This window comes from Odontomachus brunneus, unplaced genomic scaffold, assembly GCF_010583005.1.
Source record: "Odontomachus brunneus isolate Ranch 3 - 2012 unplaced genomic scaffold, Obru_v1 Obru_scaffold_108, whole genome shotgun sequence".
In the NCBI taxonomy this organism is placed as follows: Eukaryota; Metazoa; Arthropoda; class Insecta; order Hymenoptera; family Formicidae; genus Odontomachus; species Odontomachus brunneus.
Window position 1 is genome coordinate 988885 of NW_022639558.1, and position 18238 is coordinate 1007122.

The following is an 18238-nucleotide window of genomic DNA, read 5'->3' on the forward strand; positions in this document are numbered from 1 at the left end:
TTAAATGCAAGTAGAACATTGAAATAGTCGAACCTCCAATTATTCTTGAAGAAGTGCTTCTTCAAGTCTCAACCTGGAGAAAATGGAAATAAATAACCATTTTTGGCATCAAGGCGAGGCGATAACTTGTATACTGTTCTGTATCTGGAAATTCCTCGTCCCGGCGAACTTGAAGGACAATAAAGAATCTTGAAGAGACACTGTATAGTTATAATTATATTGTTTTTTAGAGTTGCGAATATGAAGATTAAATGTCCAGGTAAAACATTGAAATGATCGAATCTCTAATGATTCTTGGAGAAGTGCTTCTTCAAATCTCATAAAGAAGTGCTTCTTCAAATCTCATAAAGAAAATGGCAATGAGTAACCATTTTTAGCATCAAGATGATAACCTGTATACTTCTGTATCTCGAGATTCCCCATCGATTCTTCAAATTTGATGGAATTTATAGGATTAATATAGAACTCAAATTCTGACTTGGTATACGACGAATGTTGTTTGAATAGAATACCTACTTTACCTGACTGCGTTCCAATATGCTACACTAAAGAAGAAATACTTAAAAATTTATTTGTGAGATATAAAGTTTATTTTTGTGAAATAAGATATATTTCTGTGAAATGAACCTCTGTCCCGCAAATAAATTTTGTGATGTGTTCTTCTTGGTGATATTTATATCTATGTCGCATCGTAGAAAATTCGAAAACCACTCGCCGTTACTGCTGATAACTATTTAAATCAACTGAGCAAAAACTGATGAAATACAGTATACATTCTTTTCTGTAAGTGGTTCTTTTTGGAACCGAAGCTGGGCGTACGCGAGCGATCCGCCGAAACCAGTTTGCCGTCTGGCGGATAATAGCATGTAAAAAGACGACCGGGCTCGCGCGCAACGCGCACGAGCGCAGAAGACGAAGAAGCTGAGTAAAAGTGGCGATGATATCGCTCGTTTGTTCGCGCGGCAGGTGCGCGCGCGCAACCGTCGCGCAGTCTGTGTAATCGGCCATTGGGCTCCGACAATTAGAAACGACGAAGTGATCTCTCTGCACGAGAAAGTTTTTCGTGAACGGAAGGACGTTATAAACATCTCGATTGTTCAGGGGACGATAATATTGGCGTAAAGCGTTCATTTTGATGACTCAGCGACGGTAGCCTTGGGCTGTCTAAAGTTACGCCTCTGTCTCCTTCTCGACAAGTTTTAACAGCCTCGTCCTCTGTTTTTGTTATTCACCTGCTCGCGCCGCAACTGATTTTATCCCGGAGAAATGCGATGACAAGAGAAAAACGCGTCTTATCCCACGTCCCGTCGTTTATTTTTAATTACGAGTAATGCACGAGCACGTGTCTAGCACTGTCTCGAGAGAATGAGATCATCGAAGCTCTCGCGGAAATTACCTCGATTCGAGGAAGAACAGTTTCGTGTGTTTTGTACGGTGGGGCCGCTAATTTACGAGTTTGTTTCCTAGAATCCAACGCAGCGGAGATTCTGATCACAGATTGCGTAACATCCATCGTTAATTAATCTGTCTTACCGACAGTGTCAGAAAGTACGAAGAAGAGAAATTTTTGTGTGCTAAGTGAATTAGCGACTCGTTCTCGGGAAACGTAACAGATTCGAACGAGACAGGAAAAGTCAAGCTTCCGTCCACGCAGTCGCTCCGTGAAGTATCACCCGAACAGTGAGAGAGCGTAATACGAAACTCGATCGCTAATTGCATAATTGATCTCGTAAAAGCGTTTACCGAACGAGCTTAATTGGTCCTCGAATGTTTAATTCGTAAACCACGGAGTCTGCATACGCTATATATAATTGCTGTATATTAAGGCAAATCGATGGTAATTAAACCTTTAACGTTTAATACGGAGTAATTAGCGACAAGCCCAGAAATTAGCGGTAAGCGATAGAAAATTAAAAGAAAACCAGTTATTGTTTCTTCAGTCTCGGATTGAAAGGATAATATATCGAGAGAAAAATTTGATTCTATTATACTTGAAGTTCGCGCGGTTGTAATAAACGAACCGTTTCAAAGAAAACAGATCTGTTGCTTCTTAGATTTGTTATTTAGATTTGTTATTTAATTTTTAGAAATTTATTATCGTAAAAACCACACAGAAATTCTGCACTAAGAAAAAATACTTGAAAATTTGCTTCTGATATATAAACTTCTTGTTTCATAGAAATAAACTTTATATAATATATCTAAGATATATCTTCAAATATTTTTCAAAATATGTTTCCGTCAATCAGGACGCGTTTGTTCATCCATTAAAACCAAACTTCACGTTAATACAATCAAATTTTGTTCCCTATAGGTAGAATATAATGAAGTCCACTTATTTCTATTGCAGTGATTGAAGCAATTTTCAGTGATCTACTTCGCTAGACCGATATTTACGGGTTTATTTACGGAATTAAAAATCTCGTTCTTATCCTTGAACATAAGCCCGGCCTTTGTCGTCGCGCAAGGAGTCGCATTTTCTAGTTGCTGATCGGGCGATGTTGAAGTCTCGCCGGGTACACCGGAAACCTCGCCGTATTGTTACTGTGTGTCAGTCGCATAAAGGACAATGCGCCGAGCACTTTCCAATATTGCGAAAGCCATAAGTCTCCGCCCTCGCGGGACGAATGAAGGAAAACCAGCGAGAAGTGATCGAGCCGCGCGCGCGCATTCCACGTCTGTCAATCGCGTAATGTTGCGTTTTCGCTGGTTTCCTTTCACTGTCATGCACGGTGAACAAGCGCGCACGTATATGTGTGCCTGTGTCTCTGTGTGTATACGCCTCTGTCGAGCGTACATGCGTGTGTGTGTATGTGTACGTGGAACACCGACGCGGAGACGCGTACGTGTGCCGCGCGCAAGCTGCAACGCACCTTCGCAGCCTGCACAGGTGCGCACGCGAGCCCGTATTAGTGCTGTTGCGAAGGCGAAGATTATAGCTGGTGGACTATGCCTGCTGACGAGCCTCGTTTGTTCGCACAAACATCAATCAAGGTTCGAATTTTCTTAGCACGGCCTGACTAGGAAGTCTGCGCGCGAAACCGATTCATTTGCGTGTGACTCACGCTCTCAGAATGTCAAACGCAACGTAAATCGCACGTCAAACGAGGATTTCGTATCCTCGAGGATTTTCAAGACCCTGAGGTGTCGGGTGAAGACTCTCCTTATGGGATGAGCAGGTATCGAACTGTTTTGAAGAGCTCTTTCAAAAATCATTTCGCTCTTCTGCATAACTCGTTTTGAGTTCTTCACACAGAGGGAATATTATAGCCTTTTTTCATGTAAATTCGTTTCGATCTTGCTGTATTAGTGGTGCAGGAGAGAATAAACTCAGTCAGGTCTATTTTACCAAAAAAACATGGTAAGTTTTGCCAAAAATATAGTAAATTTCACTGACATGTAGCAAATAATTTTTAGCAAATAATAGTGCATTTCAGTTTCTAGAATATAAATAACACGTATACTGAGAGAAAAAATATCTAAAAAATAAAAGAATATTTATTCGGTAGGTATACCAATAAAACATGTTTACTTTAATCTAAATTATTTTATTTAAATAGAATTCTTTTATTTAAACAACTGATTTAATGAAAAGTTACATTTTGAAAAAATGTATATTTTTTTACTTAAAACAATTGTGTTTTCAGCGTAAAAATATGCGCATAAGTAAATATATTGTTAATATACATCAAATAAATATTTTTTTACTTTTTAGATATTTTTTCTCTCAGTGTATGTAATGAAAGGATAGTCAAACACTGTGGGATGTCGATCTATTCCTCTGGTCACGAGCAATTTTTATCGTAAAATGTTTTCCGTGTATTATTCGTAGTCGAGCTTTTCAATTACCGACATTCTCTCAGGCGATCCTCGACGTCCGTGAGTTCCTTCTTCGTAAACCTTGAGCTGCACGTGTGTGTCACTCGGAAAAAGTCAGGTGCAACACCTGGAATTCGCACCCGTTCCGTGTGTTGCGGACTTTGAGACTTCAATTACGCCCGATTCCCCGTTACATTGTCACGCGCGAAGTCGTCGACAGTCCCGCTAGTAAATTCGTACGGCTCCTACGACGTTAGTAAATCACGGCCGTAAAATGAGCCCGGTCGAGGTTTACTAATCGAATAATTGAAAGACCCACACGTATTACACATTCCATTACACCGAGAATAATGCGCCCTCAAAGGGCTGCGCGGGGAAGGGCCTTACGCGTGGCGTCACGGAACTGTCAGTCGTGTCCTTCCAGCTATTTTCAGACGGCGGTAATCAGCAATAAGACATCATACCGGCCGTATAATTATGCGGGTGAAGTTTAACTCGGCAGCGTACTCGTCCTTTTGCACTATCTCCCTCATGTAATTCTGACTCGTGCTGCTGCCTTGCGGAAACGCAAGGAACTCGCTGCACTCGGTCTGCTTAATGATCTGTGAGACGTAAAGCATGCCGCACACTGTCTCGTGGTAAAATCAGTTTGACTTTCCCAAATTGCAGCGGTGCGAGCAGTTTTACAAGGTGATTCCTTAGCCCGCGCATATTCACGGTTGGTTGATTACATCGTAATGTTTGATCTTCCTTTCCCTTGGAAAGAATAACGGCAAAGCATTGCCGCCCACAACTACAGCGTTATCGTAATCTAGAAAGCACAATGAAGCCCCTGCAATTTCATTCTCTTTTTCTTTCGCCTGTTAGTTTCGCTCACAAAAGCTGCGCTCAACTTTGCGCATTCAATTAATCCGGTCGCTCCCATCTCGTTTTCGTGGAGTTGCCAACAAAAGCGTCAGACCTCCCAATTTCATTTTGCTCTTATCGTGTATTTCACGTGTTCGACCAGAAGGGCTATTCCTCCCCCCTTCTCTGTCTCGCCATTGACGTCTACTCGTAAACGCGCCGATCCATTGTAATTCCGCGGGCAGAACCCACGCGAAAATGTACGTTCGTACTTCCTGTATGTGACGCGACGAGACCTCGCAATTTTTAGAATGCAGAAAGTGTGGGGTGCTTCGCGCTATCAGGCGGTTTTCCTTTCATTTCACAGTACAGAGAGAACGAGAGACACAGACAGACACAGAGAAAGAGAGGGAAACGTGACGTACATTGCTCGTTTAACGCGTTTCCGCGCTTCTGAAAGGATGAAAATGAGACTCTGCCGCGTCGCGACCGGATGTTTTCCGTTCGAACGGGAGCGCGTAGAGAGAGAGTCGCGGACAGAAAAATACGTCTCTATCGACGCGAGCTTATTGGGCGCATCTGGTTGCGCGCGAAACGTATTTATACGAAATGCGATGTAATCAGCGCGGATTGAATCGTATCGGAATTGCTCGCGGAGCGAAGTACCTTCTGATCGCATAAATAACATTATGTTTGTAAAAATCCATGAACGCAACGCGTCTCGAGATTACTGAAAGAATTTTATTCTTAACGGAAATCCTTCTATATATGGCCTCAAAAAAATTCTCCCAAAGATATAAGATAAGAAAGGGAGCCAAAATCGTACCTTAATCGATTTCTTTTTAAATGTTTATAGCACGCACGAAATAATATATATATATATATATATATATATATATATATATATATATATATATAAACCGAGAATATGTTGTTTCTACTTCTCATTGCTAATTTATTTCTCATTTTTATCGTTAGATGTCGTTCATATACTCAACTACTCGTCCCTCGTTGCTTAGATTATCACAAAGTGTCAAAGGGATGAAATCAAGAAGAGGGAATGAAGTGTCCAGATTTCGTGGTGGCCTATATTTTCCGCAGAGATACTCCTAGAGTAACTATGCAAAATTTTGCCCAGATCAAAAAGTTTAGGAGTTTATATGAAACTTATAGACAGAGATGTTCTATATTATATGCGTAGATTTTCTCAATCTTCTAATATCTATCGACGATTCGACGGAATCGATCATCGTCATGTTTCCATCTGACCGAATATTTTAAATAATTCGTAATATATTCGCACGGTGCACTGGGGGAGCTTGAATTGTTTGATAGGTGCGGCCTTGATGAAACTCCCATCCTATGTCCACATGAATCCGGTCCGAGACGCACCGACGATCCCTCCCTCGGCCGCTATCGCGGAAGTGAATCGTTTAAAGTGTACTCGACCCGCTGTACTCGACGCGCAACACTTGCATGAGATGCAACGTACGATATATAACGCGAAAATCCACGGATTCCCCGCAATTTCCCGCGGCGGGTCGACGATCGCGCCGGACTATCGACGTAGTCTCATATATAATTGCAGCACGGCCGGCGCGAACCTGCCATTTAGCGATTTCCGTTCGTGCGAGCGTGGCAGAGAAGGATGTTCCTGGCAGACCACGATATTCAGGTAGACGTGTCGCGTCCCTAAACGGCCAATGGAATCCTCCTCGTCTGGCTGGCGACGAATCGCGGCGCATCGAGATCAACTTGTGCGTCATGTCGACGATATTTCATTGCGCGCGATTGCGCGCGCCTCGACAGAGCCGAATAATAACGTCGTCTTGTAATGCGAACGATACCCTCCGCGGCCGGAGGAATGTGACGGAGCATTCTCCGCGTGATAAGCCGCAATCGCCGTCTGTTTATCGCCTTATGAATAAATTCTACGGCCGAAATGATATCGCGATGCAAATTTAACTGCGACTCGAGTCATGCAACTCCATGGCAAAAAGAAGACTTGCAACTCGGCGAGAATTTTACGAACTCTTCTCTCTCTCTCTCTCTCTCTCTCTCTCTCTTCTTCTTCTTCTTCTTCTTCTTCTTCTTCTTCCTCTCTCATCGATGGAAGTCGTTCTCATTCATAGATTCGGTGATCTGCGAAACGAGCAGTGGTCGCCGCCGGGAGCGATTCGAACGCGATTTGTTTTTATCCCTAAACGACGATAAATTAGCGCGGATGCGCGCGGACCGAAGTTTAAATGTAAAAAGCCGAGCAAAACACACACACACATACTAGATAGTTTAAACCTGGTTCTTTATATAATTCAAATGTAATTGTAGCAATATAATTCTCAATAATTATGTAAAATATAACTCTCATTCTTAGCGGGACTCTCGACTCCAAATTCTGATTCCACTTTCGATCAGAATTTTGGTAACTTTAACCGGCATTTTCCAATTCGTTCATATTTCATCAGAAACTTAGGTAATTCAACTAAACGTTTTTTCTTCATACAGAAACATCATTTCACGCCGCCGAATTTTTATCTGGTCCCTATTCAGTCGTACGACACTTTTTCCCGTGTAATAAAAAATTCACTAGATATTTTTCCAACTTTTTTTTCTTTGGAGTTAAGAGGACTATGAAATAGAGAACTTACTTTGAAATAGAATGTCTTCTTACGTGCGATATGAAAGACGCGACAAGCAAGACTTGTACTGTAGATAAAAGATGATATTTTCCTGTAACTTTAAGAATATTGTGCTTGGAATATTTTCCTTTTAGCTTTGGAAGAATCCCCTTGAGGCCACATATAAGAGGACTAAGAATGATATTGTGTTTTTCTGGGTGTATTGTGATTGCGACAATAAGAGGCAAAACAGAGGGGGAGATCTCTTCCGCATCTCTTGGCGTTTTGATACGACGCTGTTTGATTTTAAACTTGTGTGCAACAATTGAACGGCATGAATGATGTAGCAAGAATCTGAACTAACAATCGACAACGAAAATATCTCTCTTGTTTGCTCGCGGGCATTGATTCTTCCGTGCGTCAACGTCAAAACCCGCCGTTTCTGTCCCGCAAATATGCAGTATACAAATTTGAACGCCGCGAACTATTTTTAGATCGCGCTCACCAAGGCCTCTAATAATAATGCTAGCAATTGAAGGTTATCGATCTGATAGCGAAGCGGACGTCGCAAAAATAACTGGCGTTCGCGCTTATTGATTGTCAGTGTTAGTATTGTATTGATTTGTGACGTGACGAATTATGACTTGCCGGTCTCGTCAGGCGGGAGCTCTACTGCGATCGTATTCGTTCTCAATGACGAATACGATTCGGGACTCAACCCTTGCACTTGCGTAGCAATTACAATGTTTTTTGTCACGATTGTAAGGTTAAAGTTTTAATTCTCGCGCAGAAAAAAGAATTCTGTTCAGGGGTCAAACAAAAACTCGGCTGTAGGAACGGAAAAATTCCTTTATGAGACTTCTGTATAGTCGATTGTTCTCAGTTGCCTCAACCGAGTTCTAATATCGTTGAATGTTCAGACGAATATTTTCGGTTACGACAACAAAAATATTAGTTTTCATAACAGAGATATCGCTTCTGATTATTTAATTTTCAGTTGGTTCCTATTTGGTTGCACCAACTAAAATTTTTTTTGCGTGCGGACACGTATCTAATCTTGAACATTCTTATTGCTTTGGTCTTTAAATGCGAATATTCGAACATAGAATATATGTTGAGAGAAAAAAAATGATCGACTAATATTTATTTTCGGCCTCAAACACATTTTTTGTAGTAAAAATTGTACTAATAACATGTGTATAAGGTTATAATTAACATTATAGTAGAATTTAATTAGAAAAATGGTTTTCTTGGCCATAATTTATAGTAATTACTTCTCTATGTGATTATTATTTACAGATATTAAACATTTTCTTCTTAATATATGTATATATATTTTATATATATGTATATATATTTTATATATACATATATTCTATTATATTTTATTAAATTTTATTATATTCAATATTCCATTATGTAAAATATATATATATATATTTTTTTTTATATGTGTTGAAAGTTTAAATACTCGTATTTGAAATCCAAAACAATTAAGAATGTCGAGGATTGTGTACGTGTGTTCGGGAATTGATATCTCTGCTTTAACGCAATTCAATAATAATTGTCTCATCGCATGTGAATGTATGTACTTTCCTCGTGTGATGGAAAATACCGCGCTCGGTCGTCGATATGTTTACGCATTTGCGTGCGCAATACGCCAGAGCGACATAATTAATTGGTCGAAAGTTCGTATTGCGACACCGCGGACTCCCGGCAGATTTCGAAAAGAGTATCAGCCACGGCCGGTTTTACGACTGATAATCGTAGTATCGAGATGGTGATCATTCGAATTTACTCGAATGCCGGACAACAGTTTCGCAAGTGTTGATCTTCGGTTATACAGGGTGCCTGACGATAACACAAAAAAACTATCGTGTAGATTAGGTCAAACTAAACAAAATATTTCTCTACTGTTTTGCGAATAATTTTGAGTTATTGAACAAAATTGACAGATCGCACGGAATACAGTGCAGGATATGATAGTAAAGTATAGATAGAAAAAGAGAAAATTTTTGTTTTAAAAATATCTCTATTTTTCACATGTAAATCTTAAAGCGAGTTTACGTGAGCGTCAAACGAAGATAAGTTATTTATATTGATATATTTTCAATTCAACAAAAAATATATTCTTACTGCCCAAAAACAATTTTCACGAATCGAAAGTGTAAAATATTGGGTCGAGAGTATGACGTTTTTGAACATTAGACAAAGATATCATTATCATTACAAGAATCATATTGTACTTCTTATGAAATTGTTGTGATACTCGAATAATATTACACTTGACATTGTCGACATTCAAGACTTTAAAATTCTTCTAAGAGCATTACATACGTTATGTTACTCATATATGAAGCAATGATTAGTAATTTGAATGCACATTAGTTTCAAGTGAATTTTTTCTGTGTACTAATCTACGTCACACTGAACGTCCTCTACCATTTCGCAAATATCTACATAGATTTTTTAGTTATTAATTAAAGAAGATTGTCGAAGAATCATGCACGTTCATCACTGTTCTTTAATCAATAACTCAAAATTTTACACGTTATTCGCAAAATGGTAGAGGAATTTTTAGTTCAATTTGATCTGACTTACACGTACACGAGAGTTTAATATGTCACCGCCAGACATCCCGTGTGTAATTTTGGCACCGAAACCACACTTTCGCGATTACAACACGCGGCGCGAAAATGCACGCGATGAGCTCGTTCTCGTGTGAACAATGCTGCGAATAATAACATTGTCGCGTAATCATTAAAGTTCCGCGCGATATCTCGCGGGTCGTATATAGGAAAACGAATTCGCAGCGCGAATGGCGATATATTATTAATTGTCATTTCGCGCTCACGCCGATAATGACGTGCGCGCGTATACGAAAACATCGAATCGCCGACGAGCCGCGATGATAACGATGATTCCCTGGTGAATCGTATGAATTAAAAAAGGGGAAGAAATTAATCATCGCGAACAAACGCGGCGTATATGCTCCGCTTGCTTAACGCCGCGACATAATTAATGCGATCTAGCCGGTTAATGGCGCTGCACCTACTCGTCTCTCTCTAATGAGCTCCGATATTGCTTAAATATCTCTTATCGACCGACGATTTATCTTAACGTCGTGGGAGACACGCAAAAAGTGTGATAAATCGCCAACTCCGGAAATAGCGGCGTCTCGTTTCAGTTCTCGTCTAGTTTCGCGAATGACGCCGAGGAGGAATTAACGGCGCGAAGTGGAAATCCCGTTTTTCCCGTCGCGGTCGATCAGATTAGACGGCGATTCTTTGGCCGCGTCTTTCAGAGGTAGAAACGCGACGATGACGAGGATTAGTATCTCTAGAAGATCGAGTCTGGTCATTGATCCCTTAAAATGACGTATATGTATAGTGAGAATGACTCGTGTCGGCAAAATGCATTGCGAGTATCAAACGTAAATTACCTTTTTCGTCATTTTGCATCATGACTATAATACAATTTAATGTTTGAAGTTTTTACTATCACAAGCGTGATAAAAATATAGTCAATAGCAACTTGTTAAATGTAAAATAAAAGTGTTAATTATATCCTTTTTTAAAAAAGTGAAATCCGTAACGCTTGAGATTGAAAATCGCATAAGGGACTCTAATTATAATGGCAGGATCACAATGGCTTTAATTGTAATGGTTTCAATCTTATTCGCATAAAACCGAAAATCGTGTAACTCTTGATCTCGCTGCATGATACAAAAATATTCCTATGGCCGCGACGATCTGACAATTCATTATCTGGCTGTTAGAGCTGTCATGCGAAAAAAACACTCCGCAAATACGCGGTCGTCAGAATTTCGTGTGTCGAAAAGCACATGATGGGCAGAGCGAGATGCTTCAATGGCCGCCGCGACGGTGTAAAAAAATCGAAAGAACAGTATTACTTTTGCGCATTGTTGGACATTGATCAATTAAAATGTCACTCGACTTAAATAATCAACGAATCAATAATCAAAATTAACCATTCGTCATGTCGTAAAGTTACTAATAATTTGATCGATCGATGAAATTAATTATTAATCAAACTTTGATTTGATTGATTGTGCACTGACTGATAATTAATTCTATCAATCGATAAAATTATTTGTGGTTACACATATGATTGATTTATTTGATTGTTGATTCAAAAGTTATTTTAGTTAAATAAAATTTCCAAAGAAAAAAAGGAAAAGGAAGTTTGGTTGGATTAATCAAATGTCTGGTGAAATATGAACAAATCAGAAATTCCGGTTGAAGTTATCGTAATTTTGTTCAAGTTAAAAAATATTTTTCAGAGTTAACTAGAATTTACAGCTGTTCACGTTAACCAGAAATCTTAACTTGAACCGAATTCTAGCAACTTTGATTCGTTTATATTTCACCAGATATTTAATTAATCCAACCAAACTTTCTGTATTAATGCCCAACACTGCTTTTATGCTGAGAAAAAATACTTGTAATGCAAATACTTGAAAACTTATTTGTGGGATGTAGCTTAGAAGTTTATTTCTATGAAATTCAATAGTAATATATGTGTTCACACTTGTAATATCTCATAAATAAATTTCCAAGTATTTTTATTCTTGGTGTACACTGAGAGAAAAAAGATGGTCGGTCTAACCAAAATTATAATTATTTTTAGCTCCAGCCATATTTTTTGTACAAAAATAGCAGTGGTGACATGCATATAAGATCATCATCACTAACATAATAGTAGAATTTAATGAAAAAATAGCTTTCTTGATCATACACTGAGAGAAAAATATAGTTGCTTTTGACATCAACTATACTTTTTTGTGATTTTAATCAGAAAAATAATTAGAAGAACCATCTTTCTAATAACAATTATTAAAACAATGGTTCTTCTAATTATTTTTGTGATTAAAATCATAAAAGCGTATAGCTGGCAACTATATTTTTCTGTCAGTGTAAGTTATAGTAATTATTTCTCTATGTGATTATAATTACAAATATTAATATTTATTCTTTAGTATACGTTATCGGCGTTTGTGTGTGGCGCATTGAATACGTGTGTTCCGTCGGGGAATCGAAGTTCTTGTATCAGTGAAAAAACGGCATGAAAATGCTTTTGAAAAAAAAAAAACACTATAACAGTCGAGTTAGCGCGAGACGAGGGTCTCGCTGTAAAACGAGAAACTAGTTGAAATTTCCGCTTCGGTTAAAAACAATGTCGTGTCGGGGCGCGCTTTCGCACCGATCCGCTTTTTTCCTCGTATTTATTTATCGCCGCACAATCGTCGTTTGTTATTCGCAGCGCGAGAGCAGTATACAGTGGATAGCATTCCGTTTGCGGACAGGACGCGCTGGTCGATGAAAAAGTGTCTTTATTTTATAGGACTTTAATTGATGCACATTGCGAATTATGCCGCGAACCGATACTTTACGACGCGATTATAGGTCGGAAATTACAACGGCAGCTTGCGCTTTTTATCGGACCCTTTTTTCAACGCCTCACGGAAGATTAACGCTTCCGTTGTTAAAGTAATTTATGAATAAGCCGCACGATAATTTGCGATTCGCGCGTTCATTCGCGTCGGCTGTGCTCTCTATACGTAGAAAATATTGCAGTGAAAATTGCAACGAAATTTTTTGTCATGTTTGATCTTATACGGAAATTATAACTGAAATTATTGTATATCTAATTAAAGATGCAACACTCGTTTGAATGCAATATTATCGCAATTGTTTAAACGTTCTTTATACCGTATTCTCGGCATCAAATTTACTATTTTTGTAGCAATTTCTACTGCAATGTCAGTACAGTTCAGCTTTGTGATATGAAACATAATTTGTACTGCAATATTTTCTCCGTGTACTTTATTAGATAAAATTTTTTCCGATTTCATGCGCTTCCGCGTCAATATTGGAGAATATGTTCAAAAGCAGTTTATCGTGACTTTGACATATCGCGAAAGACTAGGAAACCGGTTCTCTTCGTTCTGCAGAAGCTTTACGACTTCCGCGATGCGCGCACACATTCATAAGCAATCCGAGATTATTAAATTTCAAGCTGGTATATTACTCTGCACGGAACGTTTCTAATCCCAGTTCCCAGCTTCACCTGAACGCAAAAAAAAACGGAATTGCGAGTGGAAATGTTTGCAACATACCGCGCGCGTTTGCGAACAACGTGGAACGAATCGTGAGGAAAAAGCGATAAGCTCACGAAAGCGTGCGATGCGCTTGCAAGCAGAAGGAAGGTCGAGTGAAATTATCTAGCCCGCTGGAAAGATACAGGCGAGCTGAGCGAAGCGAATCTCACTTTATTCCCCACCCCAACCGAGATAAAATATCATCATCGGTTAATCGCCGGCTGTGTTTGCCCGCACGTACGATCTATATGCGGATCGGCGCGAAACGAACTCTCGCGTCGCGGCAGTACGTCGCCAAAAATAGATTAAAATCCGCTCGCGACCTTCGTAACGCGCGCATGAAGACGATCTCGGACCGTGTTTATGATTGATAAATCCGTCACTGCCCCGGGCGCGAACGGCGAGTAGGTCTCGTCCCGAAACCGATTCCGAGTGAATTTCCCGGCACGATGCTGCCGGGTTTGTTCGCTATGAATGGCAAGATTTATCGCGCTGATATCGGCGAAACACGAAAGGAGCCACCGACGCGGAATAGATTCCCGTAAAATCTCTCGGCGTTCGATTCACTGACTGACTGACTGACTGACTGACTGACTGACGGCGGTCGTAACATACGCGATTGCCGAAATCGTTTCCCGTCGATTTCTCGCCTCCCATACGCGGTAGTGTTTCCCAGCGATATCGCACGGAACGGTTATAAAACGCGGAAAAGGAAGATGGAAAAAATAACCGCACGTGCATGATATTACGTATTCAAGATGTAGTACGCGATTTTATGTGTAAACTCTTATAAATATCATGTGTGTAGTCTGTGAATTTATACATAAAATCATGCAATATTAATTTTCATAGAATTATTTCTTCGAGCTGTTACGAGGTCGATTGTTGAGATATCAACTGAAATTAATATGCACCTTAAAAAAAAAAAAATATATATATATATATATATATATATATATATATATATATATATATATATATATATGTAATCTCATCAGCGGAATTTTATATTGTTCTCAAGAAGTCGCGTTCTTTTAAAAGAAAATTAAAAAGAAAAATATTTAAAATACAATATAATAATACAATATAAATATTCTTCAAGTTAGAGGAACTTCTATCTATAGTACACGCTGTGAGAGAGAAAAGATATCTAAGAAATAAAAAATATTTATTCTGTGGTAAACACTAATGACATATTTATTCACTAATATGAGATTTGTTTCAAATAAGAAAATATAAGTTTTCTGAAAACACAATTGTTTATTATATTCAAATGAAAGGATTTAAGTAAATATGTTATTAGTAAATTATTATTATATATAGTATTTATCGAATAAATATTTTCATTTTTTTAATATTTTTTTACAGTGTACAAGTCTTAGTCTTAATAGAAATTTCTTTTAGTAAAGAATCTTTCAATTCTTTTTATTAGGTGGAATATCCTTCCTTTTGACTTTAGAAATCCTCTTGAGGCCACTAATATAAGAGACATCCACTATTATGAGATGACACTTCTTGAGTATATCGACAGGAGCATCAACTGAAATTAATATGTAGATCACGAGACGTATCATTCAAACGATTTTCTTCTTTTACCGTTCTTTCGCCGCCACTTCATTGAAGTGCTTGTGCTTGCGTTATCAACGCGTCACAATTGCTGTGTTATGATGTCTCAAGATGTGCCGTCGCGATTCGTCGCGTGACGTACGGCGCCAAACGGCGTTTCCCCGATAAAAAAGCGCGAGATAAGGTTGTGCCAACACACCGAGAGAGCGGCCGATTTCGCGAAATTGTCAACTATTTTTGTTTCACCAATAAGCATCCGCGTCGCGTCGTCACGCCTCGCAAAGCTGCAAATGCAGATAAAGCCGCGACGATATTTGCGTAGCTATTCGCGCGCTGCATCGTTAATCGGCTACGTGGCTCAAGCTGTTAGACGACTGAATGGAAATTTTCGACGCGCCGTCACGACGCATGCGTCTCGCCTCCGTAATTAATCGCGCTGCGCGACAGAAAAAAGACGCGACGTGTGTTGTGTATGCGCGCCTACCCCGCCGGCGTAGGTTTCCTCGCGCGCTCTCCGTACGGAGATCCTTTCAAGCAGGCTGATAACTCACTGTCGGAGTTTGATATACCGTCGACAAGTTGATGTATCGCGCTGTCGCGCGTTCGATTAAATTGTAAACCGCATAATTAGGCGGATGGCCGGAAATGTCGTTGTTCCTGTCGTTTGCGTCGCGAGCCTGTATGTACAAATCCGGCTTCGAAAACATGTTGTATTATCCCGCGGCCAATGTTGTTAAATGAGTCTTCCTTTCGCGCATTGAAAGTATCAGAAAGTACGATCGTGGACAGAGAGGTTGTCCGCTATTATTGTGTGCATTTCGAAACGTCTTATTCAACAGAAGAATCCTCTCAAGTGCCGCTTGGGAATAAATAAATCAGCTCTGAACAAATTCCTATCAATTTCTTAAAAATTTGTCAAAACTTTTCAGCAACTTTTTAGGAAAAATTTCTCAAAACTTTCTTTCAAACGTGCGTCTTTAAATGATAAGTAACGCAGCACCTTTAAATAATCGAATCACGATTCTACTGATACATTCGCGTTACGTTCGTGTAAAAAGAGACTCGTCTGATAACACGGATCGCGGCCCAGATCGTTCGAAGCAGAAAGACACGAGAGATCGCGAGTCTCGAAACCAGGACGCTCCTGAAAAAGTTATTCGCGAGATAAAGATAGAAGTCACGCAACTCAAAGTTTTTAATAACGTGCACCTCACACGTGCGTGTCTGTCTCTTCTCGTCGGCAAACCCGACCGCAAAATAGATCATTGCTGCAACCTTGTTTCTCAAGCTGGGCTGTGCCAAATGATTGTTCAAGAACGCAACGTCACGCTTGCTCGTTCGTTTGGCCAATAACTTGGAAACAATTTGAGTCGCGTTCATTAGCTGAATATTCCACGCCGACGTTAATTACGCCATTTAACCGTGGCTGTTTGCAGCGCTGTGCAATTGTTTGGTTAGTAACGCGACGACAATTAGTGCGCTGAATGGCCGTCAGACCGTAAAGATCACAGCCACGGCGGGAGTAATTGTTTCGCCTGACGAAACTACACATCCGCGTATTTGCATACGCGCGGCTGAGAAATTTTACCTTCCTCGTTAATGTTTATACCGTCGGTCTCGTCGCGTCCGGCCAAACGCCCGGAGAGAATCGCGATTGCCATGTGTGTACGTCGTCTCGTCCCGAGCGAACGACAAACTCGCTCTCCCTCGGTTGCGGGATCGACGAAGGAGACTCGAAAGAATCAAGGGTGAGCACTCCGATGTCAAAGGTCGCGGATAACGAGGAGAGGAAATTGCGAGTCGACAGTGCCGTTAGATTAGCCGCTCGCAGGTTTTTCCGAAGGCATTCAGGCGTCAAGAGGGAATTCTCGTTCCGAGGAGTCACGGTCTCCTCCGGGACGTGATCTTTACTTACAGATTCGCCGTTGCGAAAATGTCGTTAGGACGCTCGGGTTTAACCCTTTATTCGATAATGTTGCTCTCAAGCAACATCGATTTCTCATCAATTATATCCGAGGATGATAGGACTCATTTATCTAACATCGTAATTACTTTGAAGCAACATCTGGTTTTGATTTTCAAAAATCGTTGAATGTTTTCGACATGATATTTTAAAAACAACATAATTGTATTTAGGAGGCATTATTTACTTTGCTTAAACACATAAAAAATTTGTTTCCTAAATTTTTTGGGTCTACTAAATAAAGGTTAAACCCGAGTTGAAATTTTGATCTTACCTTTGATCTCAATATCTCAATATCCCTCGTCTATTTTGATACTTTGAAACGATTTGTGTCAACCTCTTTTTACTCTATTTGACCTACTAATTTTGCCGAGAAATCCTCTTCAGAATCTACAAGTGGCATTTCATGTGTTTTCTGCCACTTAGAGGCGCTAAGTGGGATTTAAGTTTTTATATGTATTACGCATGCATTGATCCTCCAGAATGTACTGCAGATGTTAGAAAGTTCAGGTCCAAAGTAGGGCTAAAATTTCGTCCCACGAGATCACGATCGATGCTCTGATTTCTCACAGTGTAGCGTGCTACTCGCGAAACGGTAAGGACGATTATATTCCCGTAGACACTCGTTCGCGGTGCAATCTCGCCACGCTCGAACACATGTACGCGCACGAGCGAACGAAACGGCAATAATTACGCGCTCCGCGGAGAACGTACTTGCGCGAATGCAAATGCACTCTCATTACAGAGGAAATAGATACGCCGAAATAGTGTCGGGCGTGAAGGCCGTGTCGTCTCGTGACTCACAGTAACGCAACACACGCGGGTGAAATCGGTAAAAAGTGAAATGTGTGCAGGGCTGCATCGTTCCGCACGCCTTTCGACGATGAGCTTCCGATACTGCTCTCCTCTCTCATATATTCCTACATCTTCGATCAAAAGGAAATAGATGAGAAATTACAGCGTATAATAAAGCTACTGTAAGCTGATGTAGTTCCGTTAAAGGCGAGAATAAGATATTCTTCCTTGAGGAAGCGTAACCACGACAACATCGTTCTCCGCAATTAAACTGCATTGCCATGATTAAGTTGCGACGAGATTAAATTGCTCGCGATATGCAACTCAGATACATTTAATTAAATGCATTCGCGACTAAGTTAAATTAATTTTACCTTTGGGGTATACTGAATAAAAGTAAAAGTGTAATTATGCTTTAGCAATTATTATACAAGGTTTCCGACTAATCGAGATAGGAAAGAGAAAAAGAAAGAGAGAGAGAGAGGCCGATATATTTCGAGACTGAAAATT

The 18238-nt window shown here is 39.9% G+C and overlaps 1 protein-coding gene across 5 annotated transcripts in view; it reads left to right on the top strand.

Moving 5' to 3' along the window:
• The window catches only part of LOC116849171 (serine/threonine-protein kinase MARK2-like), a 126245-nt gene that overhangs the window by 44808 nt on the left and 63199 nt on the right, over positions 1-18238 (top strand). The gene's annotated exons all lie outside the window — the stretch shown is intronic.